This window comes from Podarcis gaigeae (assembly GCF_964106915.1).
Source record: "Podarcis gaigeae genome assembly, chromosome: 5".
Lineage (NCBI taxonomy): Eukaryota > Metazoa > Chordata > Lepidosauria > Squamata > Lacertidae > Podarcis > Podarcis gaigeae.
The window spans coordinates 24849669-24865403 of NC_139681.1; the positions used below are offsets into that span (position 1 = coordinate 24849669).

The 15735-nt window shown below is 42.3% G+C and overlaps 1 protein-coding gene across 1 annotated transcript in view; it reads right to left on the reverse strand.

Annotated features, from left to right (window-relative positions):
* The window catches only part of BMPR1A (bone morphogenetic protein receptor type 1A), a 55832-nt gene extending 40097 nt beyond the window's left edge, over positions 1-15735 (reverse strand). The window contains exon 1 of the mRNA XM_083740461.1: positions 14926-15735. The gene's annotated coding sequence lies outside the window, so the exon portion shown is untranslated. The remainder of the gene's footprint in view (positions 1-14925) is intronic.

Below are 15735 nucleotides of genomic sequence, written 5' to 3' on the forward strand. Positions count from 1 at the left end.
CATAGGATTGCATTGTTTAAACAGCTAAACTTGGTTTGATTGCACTCAAAGAAGGTTCATGCAGAGCAGCCCAATTCACATTACCAAGTGTAAAGAGTAGTTTAAACACTATGGACTGTATCCAATGCTACTACTCCATTTGTGCAATATAACTTTCCCCTCCTCTCCCCTGCACTTCAAAATTTGCTCCAGACCATTGTAGTACCTCTGATATAGATTTGAGGGTTGCATGGGCAGAGAAGAAGGGAAGACCTTGTTGTGTGACTGGAGGTTGTTCATGCAGCATTGAATACATTCCTTAATTGGGAAACATTTTCTTTAAAAAGTGTGTTTTACTGCCTTTCCTTTCCTTTATATCTTTATCTGATCTGAGAAGGAAGTGAGGGTAGTTACCTCAGCTTGAACAACACATGAATCATGACCGAGCTGTATCTTGGGGTAGAGGAGATAATATGCACCTGCAAATGTCCTCCTTTTCTCCTATGACAGCCATACTTGGAATCCTTTGGAAGCAGGAATGGGTAAGACTGATTAAAACTACTATATAGGATAAAATGATCTAGAAGAATCTATCACTAACACTACTAAAATGAATCAATTTAAACCTAGGTCAAACAAACGTTTGTTTCTTTATTACATTTATATCCCACTTTTCATCCAAGGAAGTCAAGATGTCATACAAAGTTTTTCCCCTCCTCATTTTATCCTCACAACAACCCTGCAGGGTAGGTTAGACTGAGAGACTGTGATTGGTCCAAGGTCACTCCATGAGCTTCATGACTGAGTGGAATTTCAAGCCATGGTCTCCCAGGTCCAACACACTACTACTAGATCACACTGGTTCCCATGAGATATTTCAGGTATCTCTTCTATAAACATGCCAATTGATTTTATAACCATGAATGAGGTCCATCATATCATGAGCAGATACCCACTCACACAACAGGCCTTCATCTTTTCTTCCCCACTACAACTCCCCACAACTTCAAAATCTGCTCTTGAGTCTTGGGGGATCGTCTGGAGCAGATTTTGGGTGTGTGCAGGGAGCTGGATGAGAAAGAAGAGAAACCAGAAATCCAGTTTCACAAGTGCATTTCCATTGCCAAGTGGCTGGACATCATTCAGTATCACTCCATTGAAGCCCTTCTCACTCTCTCACAACAGACAGAGGTAGAGATGGGATGTTTGTGCAGATTTTATTTCCCCTAATGTCCGAACACACTGCCAGCACACATATGTGAGCTTGGGCATGTGCAGGAGGAAGGTAAACAGAGTTCAGGTGGGCCCTCTCAGAATTCTTGATGAGCACGTGCTGCATATCACACTCACTTATTTACCACTCTATAAAACCATAGGTATCTGACAGCACACTTTAGAAGTAGACCCAGTGCACTTACAGGAGCAAGGGCACTCAGGGTCCTTTACTTGAAGTCTCAGTCCCCAGAATTTTTCCAGAGCAATAGCTGGTAGTGAGCACCCACCCCTGCCTGGATGGGAAGTAGGTGCTCATGTCCGGGTTTCAATCTAAAACTCAATTGGCTGGTATAACTGGCTGGTATAAAATTGGAGTATAATCACTACCCAGCAGTGTTAGAAACAGGGGTACTGAATACTGAGCAGTGCTTACTCCCAGTTAAGTGGTTATAGGACTCTAACCTTAATGTGGGGGAAAATCATGTTAGTATTAAATTCCCCCCTCCCATGCCATTCTTATACACTGCAAATACCAAGTAGATTTTAGCCTTCACAAATAAACACACACACACACACACAAGCATTTCAGGAAGCACATTTGGATTTTAGAACAGAAGATAGACTGCAAGTCAAATCATATGAACAAAGAAGTTTTCTAGTATATCCTGGTACATTTGGTTAGATGTCAAATTCTCAAGCGAAGGCAAAGCACTATAGCAAAATAATTTTAATCTACAGTCTGACATGCTAGAAGCATCTCTCATAACAACCCAATTGATGGGCCACTGGCCTGGGTCACAGCAATGGCTGGAACTTGCTTTTTTTAAAAAAAAAATCAGTATAACATATTGATTAACTAAAAGGATGCCCCTAATCAAACTGGACAGCAGGATTTTTTTTTAATTTCCAATGCTTATAAAAACCTCAGGTGCCAACCAACTTATTCAGAGGCATTCTCCCTTCTCTCAACCACAGGAGGAATGCCTTTACCAAGATTATGCCTACAAGGACAAATGTGTGCATCTCTAAAAATTAAGCAAACATGTTTCATGCTTCAGAAATAATGTTTTTCCCATACACAAATTTAACTGATTCATCAGTTATTTAATTCAAAACTGATATGAGTAATCCATTAGAAGTGGTTGAGGGCTGTAATCCTAAAAATATTAAAAATTTTGAAATATTTGGCATACCAGTATAGTATAGAAGTGTCCAGGCAAAAATGATTTTTCTTTCTCTGCTCTAATATGTGGTCACTGCACTGGCAATGAGCGCCAGTCCCAGGCTAAGGTACTATAGCCATAGCTGCTGCTTAAACACCCAGCAGCTTCAGTGCACAACTGCCTTGCAAAATCATATTCACAATATGTGATTCAGGCCAGCTATGGTTCAGCTTTGCAGCTGCAACTCAGGAAGGAGCAAAAGGTATAACCTATTGCCCCCTCCCAATCAGCTGCCCCTGTTCTTTTTCCTTGAATTGTGGGGGCAGGGGGTGAGCAGAAAACAAAGCGATCCCTTTTTCTTTTGCCTGTCTGCTTCTGTCTCTACCTACTTTGCTCCTGAGCCACAGAGGCAGACAGGTACATGCAAGTGAGTGGGTGAGGAAGGAAAACCTGTCTCTCAGCTCTCACTTTCTCGTTTATTTCTTTGCTTCCTGCTTCTTTAATAGCACCCTGATTGTCAACTTTTAGCTCACTTTACTCAACTTAAACTTAAGTCACTTGGGAGTAGGGGTGATGTGACAGATTTATTTCTGTTTGGTAAACAAACCTTAATCAAAAGTATTCAATGTTCATTTTACAAGCTGCATAAAAATTAAATATTTTACAAAAAACCAGAAGCATTTGAATTTATCTGAGTGGGGGCGGGGATCAATAAAGCACACTTGGGTAGCAATTTGTTTGGAATTTGTTTTTATTAGGATATGTTAGTTAAAGTTTAAGAAAAAGTTAAGGTACTGAAATTGTATGTAGGCCTGTGTGCAAGTACTTCCTAGGGACAATCATCTGGAAAAAGTTAATTACAACATTACAACTAACAGCTATTTGATTCATTATGTTAATGATTAATTTTATGGGGAAAATGTATTTTTAGGAATGGAAAATATTGCACAGAAAAATATAACAGTGGAATTTTTTCCACTCGAAGTCACTGTGGGTGGGTGGAAAATAGGGGTAGGAATAAGATTTTTTTAAAGAGAATTTTATTATTTTCATTAAACATTACAAACAGCACACAGACCTATTTCAGTTACAAACCTGCACAAAGCAAAGTAACCTCAGCCCAGTATACCTGAAGGAGTGTCTCCACCCCATTATTCAGGTCCTCCTCGGAGGGTTTTTTGACAGTTTCCTCACTGCGAGAAGTGAAGCTAGAGGGAACCAGGCAGAGGACCTTCTCAGCAGTGGCATCCTCCCTGTAGAACGCCCACCCATCAGATGTTAAGGAAATGAACAACTACCTGACTTTTAGAAAACATCTGAAGGCAGCCCTGTATCAGGAGGTTTTTAACGTTTGAGGTTTTACTATGATTTTATATGTACTGTAAGCCACCCAGAGTGGCTGGGTTTCCCCAGCCAGATGGGTGAGGTATAAATATTATTTTAATTAATTAATTAATTTCTTCTTCTTCTTCTTCTTCTTCTTCTTCTTCTTCTTCTACTACTACTACTACTACTACTACTACTACTACTACTTCTTCTTCTTCTTCTTCTTCTTCTTCTTCTTCTTCTACTACTACTACTACTACTACTTCTTCTTCTTCTTCTTCTTCTTCTTCTTCTTCTACTACTACTACTACTACTACTACTACTACTACTACTACTACTACTGAAGCAAGGAAAGTATCAGTAAATGTAATATTACTCGTGCATTTGGAGATTCGTCCAGATCCGGCCCAATCACCTTCTAAATCCGGCCCACGCACGGTCCAGGAATCAGCGTGTTTTTACATGAGTAGAATGTGTCCTTTTATTTAAAATGCACCTCTGGGTTATTTGTGGGGCATAGGAATTCGTTCTTTTCTTTTTTCAAAATATAGTCTACCGTCCACCCTCTAAGGTCGGAGGGACAGTGGACCGGCCCCCTGCTGAAAAAGTTTGCTGACCCCTGCTATAAAGCATAGAGGCTGGTCCCCCATCTTGTAGATTTGTCCCTTTCCATAGGGATTTGCTGCAAATGAACATGCCTGAGGCAGCTACAACCATGTAAACAATGTACCCTACAGCAACACAAAGACAGCCTCCTTCTTAATGACTTGTTCTCCATATAGTACATCACTAATTCTATAGACTCCCCTAGATTCCCAAGCCTGAAATTGCTGATATTTAAAACAAAGTGATCCAATATTGAGGTGAGCGGTGGCACACCTGGGGCCCAAACCAAACTCCACTTTCAAGAAGAGGTTACAAATTTTCCTCAGTGCTGCCCTGGACAGTCCCAGAAAGAGATGGAGGGGAAGACTCAACCTGTACCCAGGGTGTCTTCCAGGAGCCCCTAATAAGGGGAATTAGTTGCTTAACCTGAAAGGTAACATAATATAACTTTGAATGGAACACATGGTCTAGTCCTCCCCACCTCAATGTACTCTTCTAGAGAAGAGACCCTCCTAAGAATATTAGGGGGCTAGGCAGGGGAAGGACTAGACCAAGTGAAAAATGAACATAATCTTTTAGCTGAAGTTCATTCATTTTCAGCTTTGCATTCTTGTTATGAAAAAGTGCACCTGGACATTCTGTTGCTACGCCCATAACCTAGGCTTAAGGTACCATTTAGCTCCTAGCTTTCCTATCTCAGTTTCTAACACTGGGCAGTCAGTGCATTTGGAAGCTGCATCCCTGTGGGCATTTAGGTAGCTACCCTCAGGGGACTGGGTTTGATGAGGGAAAGATCAGGCTACATGGTTAAGAGACAGGAAGTGTTGGGGATAGTAGATATACATTTATTGTGAGCTGGGTTTCTTGTACAGTGGCACCTCTAGTTATAGACGCTTCTGGTTACAAACGCTTCAGGTTACGAGCTCCGCTAACCCAGAAGTAGCTGCTCCTGGTTGCGAACTTTGCCCCAGGATGCAAACAGAAATCGTGCACCAGAGGCGCGCACACGCAGAAGACCCTATTAGCGAAAGCGCGCCTCAGGATAAGAAGGGTTTCAGCTTAAGAACAGACCTCCAGAATGAATTAAGTTTGTAACCAGAGGTACCACTGGTTACAGACGCTTCAGGTTACAGACTCCACTAACCCAGAAATAGGACCTCAGGTTAAGAACTTTACTTCAGGATGAGAACAGAAATCGCACAGTGGCGGTGCAAGGCCTCATTAGCTAAAGTACCTCAGGTTAAGAACGGACCTCCAGAACGAATTAAGTTCTTAACCCGAGGTACCACTGTATTGAGTATCACAGAAGCTTTGGAATGAGAACGGGAAAGGACACTGTGACTGGCAGGGCTCATAATGGTTGGGTTGGCTGCATTGCAAAAGGTGAAAGAAACAATGGAGACAGTTAAATGGAGATTTACAGTTTGATTGTAAACCTTCAAAATAGGATGGAATATAAATGTAAAGAAATAGAAGGTGCAATGTGCCACATCTTAGAATTTAAGACAGACAGATATCCACAGCTGCCAAGCAGATGTTTAATTCCACATTTTGATTCCCTTTCTTCTAGTTTATTTTTATTGGACAATCTCAGACTTCAAAGCTGACATCTGTTGTTTGACTTTCCACAATTTAATTTACACTCTCTCTTCTAATTCCTTATGCCAGAAAATTTTTCAGCATAATAGTTTCACATTAAAAAAAGGTGTGACCCGGAAAAGCACTATTAAGAGTGTGGAAGTCAAGAAGTAACCTGATTAATACTGCTTTAAAATTCATTAACAGAGCATTTAAAAATCCACACTGAGAGCCATAGTTTCTACAGAATACAGCTCTAGGGGCTTAACATATCCACCCCAGTTTACAAAATGTAAATTAGGGGTTTATTTGGAGTAATAAGGCTATGCATATTATCAAACAGTTTGTATCTGACAGCAAACTGTATTTTATTAAGTAAAATTATCAAATTTTAATGCATCTAAATAAAATAAAACGCTATATTGCTAGTCATTTTAAAAAAATCTGAATAGTTTACAACAGTCACCCATAAAACCATACAATAAAAACTATGCAAAATTTTAAAATCAGAAATCAGCTAACTATTATGAAAAGATTCAGAACTCTCTAACACAGGTGCCAGGAGCCCTGAAACTAAGGATGGAAGCAGTGTAATACAATGCCTTGGATAACCATCCAATTGAGTCAGTCCAGGAGGATACCATGGTCAACAGTATCAAAAGCCACTATCAAAAGCCACTGAGAGACTGAGCAAAAATAACAAGGTCACACTCCTTCCCATGTTTCTCTCATGATAAAAGTCACCCATCAGGATGACCAAGTCTGATTCAGTTCCAAGGCCAGGTCTGAACCAGCTTGACATTATAGTAAGCTTAGCAACAATACCATTGCTTTCAGCAGCTACTTGTCCATATTATTTTTAGCGACTGTCTAGGTTTCTAAGGCAAAGTTGTTGCTTCAATGCAAGCCACCTTGTAGAAAGAGCTTTACCTCTGGCAAACATAAAATTTGTATGAGGCAGTCCACTTCATTCTAGGATTCATCTGAACCCAATGCACATCCCTAACATTTACAGTGCAATCCTATACATTTGCACTCAGAAGTAAGTTCTATCGAGTTCAATTGACTTTATTCCCAACTGAATACGTAAGAGATTACAGGTTTATACGGTGAGTCAAAGGCCCTGGATACAGACTTCCCATTTTTTGAAGAAGTGCTGTTCTATTAACTACCAACCCTTGCTTCTGAATAGTTCTTAGCATGCTGTCTTCAAGTAAGTGCTCTTGCTTATTGTCCTTATTAATAAAGTCAAATAAAACCATTAGCAACTGTGAAGGCTTTCTGTCTTTAAACAAATACAAATTCTGTAGTGCAAAGGACATGTGGGCTGCATAGTGCTTAGTATAGCTAGGCCACTTTATTACATTGCAAAAAACAAACACAGAAAACATTTTGTTTTAGCAGCCAAATGGTATGTGTGCTTGTTCAAGAAATAGATGGATTAACATGGAAAATGTGATTCACAATCTGTTTTTTCAGTGATTAAAATCAATCTAGTCTCAAAAATCTCTGTTAGACTGACACTTTTTGCAGAAAGCATTTCATAGTTCTATTCAGTCAATTATAGTTTGGCTGAAAGATTCAGCTGGCACGTTGTGAGAGAGATTACAAATCACAGTCTAGACTTCAGAGGAGATGTGCTGCTGCTTTTATTATATGCCACATTAATGATCAAATGCATATTGCTTTAAGTTATGCAATACTGGAGCACTTCTGGGGATTCTTACATTTCTACTTGAAGCTCAATACACTTTGCTCTGAATTAAACATATCTACTGCCAGGTCCATTAGTAGAAGTGTGCAGTCATACAACTATCTGTGGTTGAGGAAACAAAGTTTTTCACATTTAATAAATCCTTTTTAAAACAGCAGCTTCTTAATACAGTATTGCGGGTACAGTTGTGGAACTGATCACTTGCTGGTAATGTAGTAGTATGTAAATTAGTCTTATTTTTGGAGCAAAGATTCTAGAGCAGTGCAACACATTGCTGTATGCAGCAGAATATTTTCCTATTTCTGGAACACAAGTATAATCCTAGAATATCACAATACACACTATCATGACCATGCAAAAACAACAAACCAACCTAGGCTTGCCCAGCTGCAAATAAGAATTGTCTCTAAGCAACTAGATAGGGAATCTTTACAAAGACTGGTTCTTTTAATTTTTATTTTAGGCCAGATACAGGTATATGCAGGCAGGTGGGTTAGTAATTGCTTTGTGAGCTAATAACTTCAGTAGGCTTGTTAGGTTAAACAGATGTGACTCACACAAGATTCAAGAATAATCTAGAATAATCTAGCCAGATACCTACATTTTGCCCCTACAAAACTATTTTTTAAAATCAAGAATTCAACCTTGCCTTTGACCTGTTTGCCACTCACTATTAACACTTCAGTTTGCTTTCTTAGTGATTACTAATTTTCAAACTGGTTTGTGCTCACCCTGGTTTCCTAGGTTTTAGATAATCTAATTTCAGTACGCTGAACAACAGTAAATGTGAAGTTCAAACAAGTATGCATTCCCAGATATGTATCCCAGAATCCCTAGTGCACACTGCAGACATCACTTTGGAATTTTTCCAGGCCATCTGTTTATAACGCAACAACTGTTCAGTTGTTGCTCATGTGTTGCAAGGAAGCCAAATGTTTTCCCTCAGGGAAGTGCTTGTATCTCAGGTATAATGCAATTACTATATACTGTGGCTGGTAAAAATGTGATTCTTTAGCAACCTCGCAGCACCCTTCCAATGAGCAGTTCTGTCTGGAACATACTGTCTAAGTGTCCAGGGCATCTACCTGACAGCCAGGTCTTGTTTGCAGCTGGAACTCACCGGAACTCAGTTCTGGCACCTCTCAGGTGGGTGCCATTGCCATTATAAGAGAACAAGGGAGGCATTCATGGTGAGTTCTGGCACCTCTTTTCTAGAAAATAGCACTACTGACAGCATCCATGGCATACAGGTGGTAAATAACTTCCTCCCCCTCATAGTTGGTGTGTAGGTAACAACACACTACAACAGTCTACTTCAGGCGTGTCCAAAGTCTGTTTCGGGGGCCTAATACCTCCACAACTTCAATCAGCCCTCACGACCCTTCACTTCATCAAATCTGGCCCCCTTTGAAAAAAGTTTGGACTGGACACCTCTGGTCTACTTGCAAAAGAAAATAGGAAAAAGAAAACAAAACACAGCAGCTGAAAATGAGCTATCACAAGGAAATATGAAGATATGTCCAATGCCAGTTCTCTACACTACCTGGGAGCAAATCTTCACACTTAGTGCAGGGGCACACCATGCCAATACCTCGGTGAGCCACTTGTTATTTTAACACAGTGTTTTCTTTTTAGCCTATTCTATTAGTCCCTTTTTGCTCTGTTCTACCACTTCTTTGAATACTTCTCCAATAGCTTTCCCTCCTTTTCTTTCCACATACCATTCATGCCCTCTTCTCTCTCTGTAGTATAGCGCATCTGTCATCCCTACCAACACAGCTCTTTTTCTCAATTATCCATTCTTTTTGTTCCTGCAACCCATAGAGCAGGTGAGGGCAAATTTTTCAGGATTAAGAGGCACAATCAACAGGGGGAAATCGTTGGGAGCCAATTTTTGATGGTGGGTGGAGACACCTCTTTTCTGCCATCCATATCATGGCGGTACAATATCTCAGAACAAATGGGCCGCAATAATACCTCAACACAGAGCCTAGGAACCACACGTTGAATTAAATATCGATATTGTAAATTAAAGTGTTCACACTATAGTTAATAATATTTAATATACACAATGCTTGTTCACAGACACCTACCGACCCCATCAATTGGTGCATCCCAAAGCTCAAATTTCTCTGCACTATGGTATATTGTAGGCTACTAACAGAAGCAGGGACTAGGAGGAGGGGAAGAGGTGATATTCCTCTTTGAAGCTACAAACATGACGAGTACAGAATCCAACAAACCGTATTTTTCGCCCCATAGGACGCACTTTTCCCCCTCCAAAAATGAAGGGGAAATGTGTGTGCGTCCTATGGGGCGAATGCAGGCTTTCGCTGAAGCCTGGAGAGCGAGAGGGATCGGTGCGCAACGACCCCTCTCGCTCTCCAGGCTTCAGGAAGCTACCCGCAGGCCTTGCAAGCCCGGCGGGAGTTCCCGCGGGCTCGCAAGGCTTGCGGATAGCAGCCTGTTCTGGGGGCTGGGGTTGGGGGAAGCTCGGGCTTCCCCCGCCCCAGCCCCGCGGCTGGGGGGGGGGAATAAATTTTTTTTATTCATTTCCCGCCCCCCCCCAAAAAAACCTGAGGTGCGTCCTATGGGCTGGTGTGCCCTATAGGGCGAAAAATACGGTATGCACATAGACAAAAATCAGGAGCACCAAGTCCCTCTGCCAAACCTTTCCCATTTGGGTGGGATCTGCAAGGCAACAAGGGGAAATGAAAGATGTGGACTAGCCCAGCTTGCAGTGTGGCTCTGAACTATGAGAAAGGCTACAAAAAAAGGAGAGCCTTAGCTTGCTTGCAAAAGCCCTCTCCCAAATTGTGCAGCTACTTAGCCCAGGGCCTTTCAGAAAGCAGTATGAGAGAAGCACAATACTGATGGGTAGGGGAGCATGCACATGCCTAACTCCCTCAATGAATGTGAGTAATAAAATGCTGAGATGAGGAATGTGGGATTTTAGTGGCATCTTGAGACACCCATGGGTACTGCACAGAAGGCCTCTGAGGGTCATATGTACCTCATAGGTTGCTCACATGTGGCATAACGCTAATGTTTCAAGACTGCCAGTAATGACTGAACTATCTGTGCTTTCTCTCATGGCTTTAAACAGCAAAGATAAGTACCTAGATTGTATGGGGGGTGTTACCCACATGGAGTATCCCCAAGAGAAATTTACTTACCTGAGGACCCTTTCTACCTGCCTACGGTAAGAAAAAGTGGCAGGTTGTAATAGATTTTAATGGATCAACTTTCATTACCTTCCAATTTAAGAACATCAGTGGGCAAATATTTATACAGTGGTACCTCGGGTTATAGACACTTCAGGTTACAGACTCCACTAACCCAGAAATAGTACCTTGGGTTGAGAACTTTGCTTCAGGATGAGAACAGAAATTGTGTGGGTGGCGGCAGCGGGAGGCCCCATTAGCTAAAGTGGTACCTCAGGTTAAGAACAGTTTCAGCTTAAGAACGGACCTCCAGAACGAATTAAGTTCTTAACCCGAGGTACCACTGTATACACTGCTAATTAATATAGGGTACATATTACATGAGAGAAGTAACAGCGCAATCCTACACATGTCTATGTGAAAATTAGGTCCTCAAAGTTCAATGACAGTTATTATCTGGGATGTGTGTTAGCTAGACATATTTACTAGGGAGTAAGCTCTATTAAACACGCTGGGACTTTCTTCTGAGTAAATATGTGTAGAAATGAACTATAAACAACATATTTTACTCATGAAGTACAGTATTCCAAATAGCCCAACTGAAATGATGGAACTTTAAAAAACAAAAAAACACCAAGTTCAGTGAATTTGTTTAGAATAAAGTTACATTGCTAGAACATAAAGTTACATTGCAGCAGGCAACTTGCTCCAAAGCTTACGAAGTTTTACCAATTATATATTGAATATATCTTTCTTCTCCTTAAAACCCAGTGACCTGCAAACTAAATAGTCTTGAGGACGGCCTTCAAAAACATACCCCCTTAATCTTCTTTTTGTTATGATGAAAATACCTTTAATCTCTCTCTCACACACACTTTCAGACTAACTTTTATCCTGCTTCAGAGGGAGCTTTATCAGAAGGAGTTGCAAATTCAGAACGCACAATTTAGGCCCAAAACATTCCATCAGAAAACATGTTTAACCTTTAAGATCTCATTCCACTGCTTCTTCAGAACTTTCAATAACTATACCTTAAAAAACTTTGTGCACTTGAAAGTTATTGTCAAGAAGCTAACATTCTGCAGTAAGAAAGCTTCATTTTCTACAGTATATATTTAATGTAAGAACACTAGTTTTGTGATCATAAGATGACAGAAAGACTTAAACTAAGGACCCGCAGCAAAATGTTTCAGCATAGGGGTACTCCTTTTCAGGATTTGAGCTGAACAACGATTCTCCCAGAATGCTCCATTTCATTTCTTCATCACCACCCCTGTTAGCCAGCACTGAATATCCACTGACCATGTTCAGTCCTCATTGGGCTTTTTCGGGGGTTTCTTCCCAGGCCCATTTGAGCTAATGGAATAATGCCTCACCAAACCTTGGCTCCTCTCCACCCCTGGAAGCCTGCTGATACCTTCCTCTTGTAAACAGATGGGTGCTGTTTGGCCTACCTAAAGGATCCACACTTAAGAGAACTGAGTTTATTATTAGAATTTGAGATTCACAGTGGTTCTCAGGAACTGATTCACAAAACTGCCGTTCAAAAATTAATGATATATATTGGCCATCTGAACAACATGCCTTCACATACAAGAAACAACATGTATCAAAACCAAGCCTTAGGCAAAGGCAACTACAGTAGGTGCACTTTTACATATCAGATCAATACAAAAACTCTCATGCTTCTTAAAACGAAGGAAAAGATACACAGATGTGATGTAGTATTTACACAGTTCAAATAATTGAACATAGTTGCTAAATGCATGAAAAGTAGAACAATAACCCTCAACACCTTATTTAATTTCAAGGAACCAAGCTGCAATCTTTAAACTATTAGGCATATATAACCCTAATTCACTTACTTGGAGGCAAACTATATTCAAATTAACTGGGCACAGCCAAGTCTAGTGTGAAGGAGTGTAATTGGTATGAATGCTTTTCATAGATTTGTGCATTACAGTCTAAATATGAATAAATCACAAAATATATTGATCTAGCATTCAAACAACTGAATCCACTGTGTGGATTTAGTTTGGGGTTTTTTTGCACCAATTTGTTTTGAGCTTGGAGGAGTATATTTCAAGAACTGCAGGACCCAAACTTAATAAATGCAATTGTCTTCTCTGTTAACTTCACATTGATTTTTAAATCCTATATAACAGAGAACTAGGATCAGGACTTCTGGTGTGGTGCCAGTTCAAGGCATCTGCAAGTCAAGTCATGTATTTGGAATAGAAAATACACCTGTTAAACTCTCATAACTAACTGGAGAGTTCTAATTCACATGAATTGTTATGACAAAATGTAAAAAGAAAACACTACAGTGAATTTAACACAGTGGTGGCCAACCAACAAACAAGTTCACTTGGTGGACTTTCCACCTCTTGTCTAAAGAGTGAGTGCTAGGCAGGGAGGCAGAAGTGCACAGAAATGCCAAAACTAGGCAAAAGGACCCAAGTACATCTTAACATCCCACTTCCTGAACCACTTTTGGAACCCATGTTGCAGATTGGCTATCCAATGATTTACAACATACTTGTGAAACATTTAGCTACAATAGCTGTCTATTATAAACTGTTTTCTTTCCTTGTATCACAGAACTTTCATTTTATAGAACTGTATTGGAAGACAGGAGTGCCTGGCGTGCTCTGGTCCATGGGGTCACGAAGAGTCGGGCACGACTAAACAACAACAACATCATAACCAACCCATTTCTTTTACTTTTTTTACCTTTTCCAGAACCAATGAATATATCATCATACTGGACTTATCAAACCAGATGTATCAATTTTCACCATACAAAACAAACAAACAAAAAACAGCTAGTCACAAATGAATGTCTTGCCTCGTTAAAGCTAATTTATTCCTGGATATGTGACTGAACAAAACAGGTGCTACAACCACCACATTCAAACACCAAACCTAAAACTTCCAGAGACACTGAGGTTGCAATCCTACAAGTAAGCCCCATTGAATTCAAAAGGACTTGTGAGTAGACATAGCCATAACTGCACTGCTGTACTCATTTTAGTAGGAGATTTATACTTTACATTTTATAAAATTTCATTTTTCAAAAACTGGCAGTCCACCGCTTGGAACCAAGGCCCACTGATCTTATTTCCAACCAAGTCAAATGAGCCAAGAAGTACGGTAACTGCAACTGCTACTGGGTTACCTAGTCACTGTAATATTGAATACACTGCAGAAAAGTAGCATACACCGCACTACTGGAGCTTGATTAACACTTCTAATTATGACGGCTATCAACTCCTTTAATATTTATTGCTTATTTTGGTGGCTGCAGTGGAAAGGATATTAAGTAATTCTGTTAATTAAAAATCAACACTACAAATGAAGGGCCTCTCCCCTAAGTAAGTAGCACCACTCACTCCAGGAAGACAACCAAGCGCAAAAACTTACACCAGGATCGGAAACGGAAAGGTGAGAAAGGGCAACTTAAAAGTGCCAAAAGGCTCCTAGCAAACGATCAATCCCAGGACTCTCAAAAAAGAAAAAAAAGACCCCCTTCTCCAAATGGTAGCAGGCAGAGAAGAGAAGCAGCAATGGAAACGACCTATTGTTAGCTGGCCATTTCCACGGCTAGCAAACAGCTCAGGCCGAGTTATTTAATTAGTTAAACCTGGGACTTATTTTTTTAAAAAGTTATGTAGTGAGACACAGCGGGCCGCTTTTTGGGGGAGGTGGAATTGGAGGCGTCGATTCTCTGTCTACACCAAGAACTCCGGGGCCGGCCGACTTCGCTTCTCTTCAGCAGCCCGATCCTATACTTAATCCGGAGTGAACCCCACCGAGCTGAACTGTGCGCACCACCCGCTTTAAGGAAGCCTTTCTTAAGTTTTAACCTTTTATCGTGCGAGTGGCTGGGGCAACCCAGTCAGCTGGATGGGGGTACAAATAAAAATGTATCATTATTAAATTCAAGGCGGGGAGGGCAGCCTTTCCGTCAAGGCCACCGACCAGGCCTCCTCTGCACCGGTTGCGAGGGCGAAGCAAACGCACTCACGTCCACACGTCTCCCCTTTCAGACGAGGAGGCGGGAGGGCGAAACCCGAGGGAGGCCTGCCTGCGGACTCCACACCTTCCCCCGCCGCCATTTAGTCGCCTCCCTCACCTATCTCCCCTCCTTCCCCGCCGCCACACACCGCGCCCCACTCACCCTCGTCGGGGGCCCGTCATCCTCCTGGCCAAGGGGTTTCCTTTCTGGCCCCCACCGGAGCGGTCCGAGCTTGAGAGGCGGCTCAAGAGGGTCGTCGTTTGGGGAGGGGAGAAGAAGGCGCCCTCCGCCTCCTCACCGCCGCTTCGGCCTTGCGACGCGGCTCTGGGCTAGACGGCGGGAGGCGGGGAGCCGAGAGGGTGGCTGGGCTGCCCCACAACACACAGGCGCGCAGGCCTCTCTCTCTCGCCTCCCGCTCACTCGACGCCCGGGCTCGCCGTTCCCCTCAGATCCGCGCGCGTGCGCATGAGAGTGCCCGAGGCGCGCGCGAGCGAGGTGTATATATATAATTGGTCAGAGGGGTGAGCGAAGACAACGAAGGGGCTTCTCGGGAGCGAGCGAGCACCCGGATTATTCCAATCACGGCCGCTGCCTCTGAAAGCAACTCCAGCAGCAGCCGCCACGGAACGGGAGGCGGGGAGAAGAGAAGAGAGGCGGCAGGGCGTCCAATAGGAGGCCGAGGAGGGGGGCGCGCTCCCTCGCGCGCGCGCAGGGGAATAAAAAAAGGAGGTGCGGGAGGGGGGAGAGGATACGGACGACGCCGCGCGCTCTTTCTCCTCTTTGGCAGGCACCGTCGAAGTGTCTGTCTGTCTCGCTCTGGCTCCCGTTCTCTCCTCGCGTTTCCTCGACGTAAACCCGCCGAATAAGACCGGCCTTAGTTCGACGCCGCCCGCCGCCGTGTTGCTCCTTCTTTTCCTTGCCTAGTAAGGGCAGCAACCTGGGCTCGTTCGGCGGCGCTCAGCACCTCCCCGC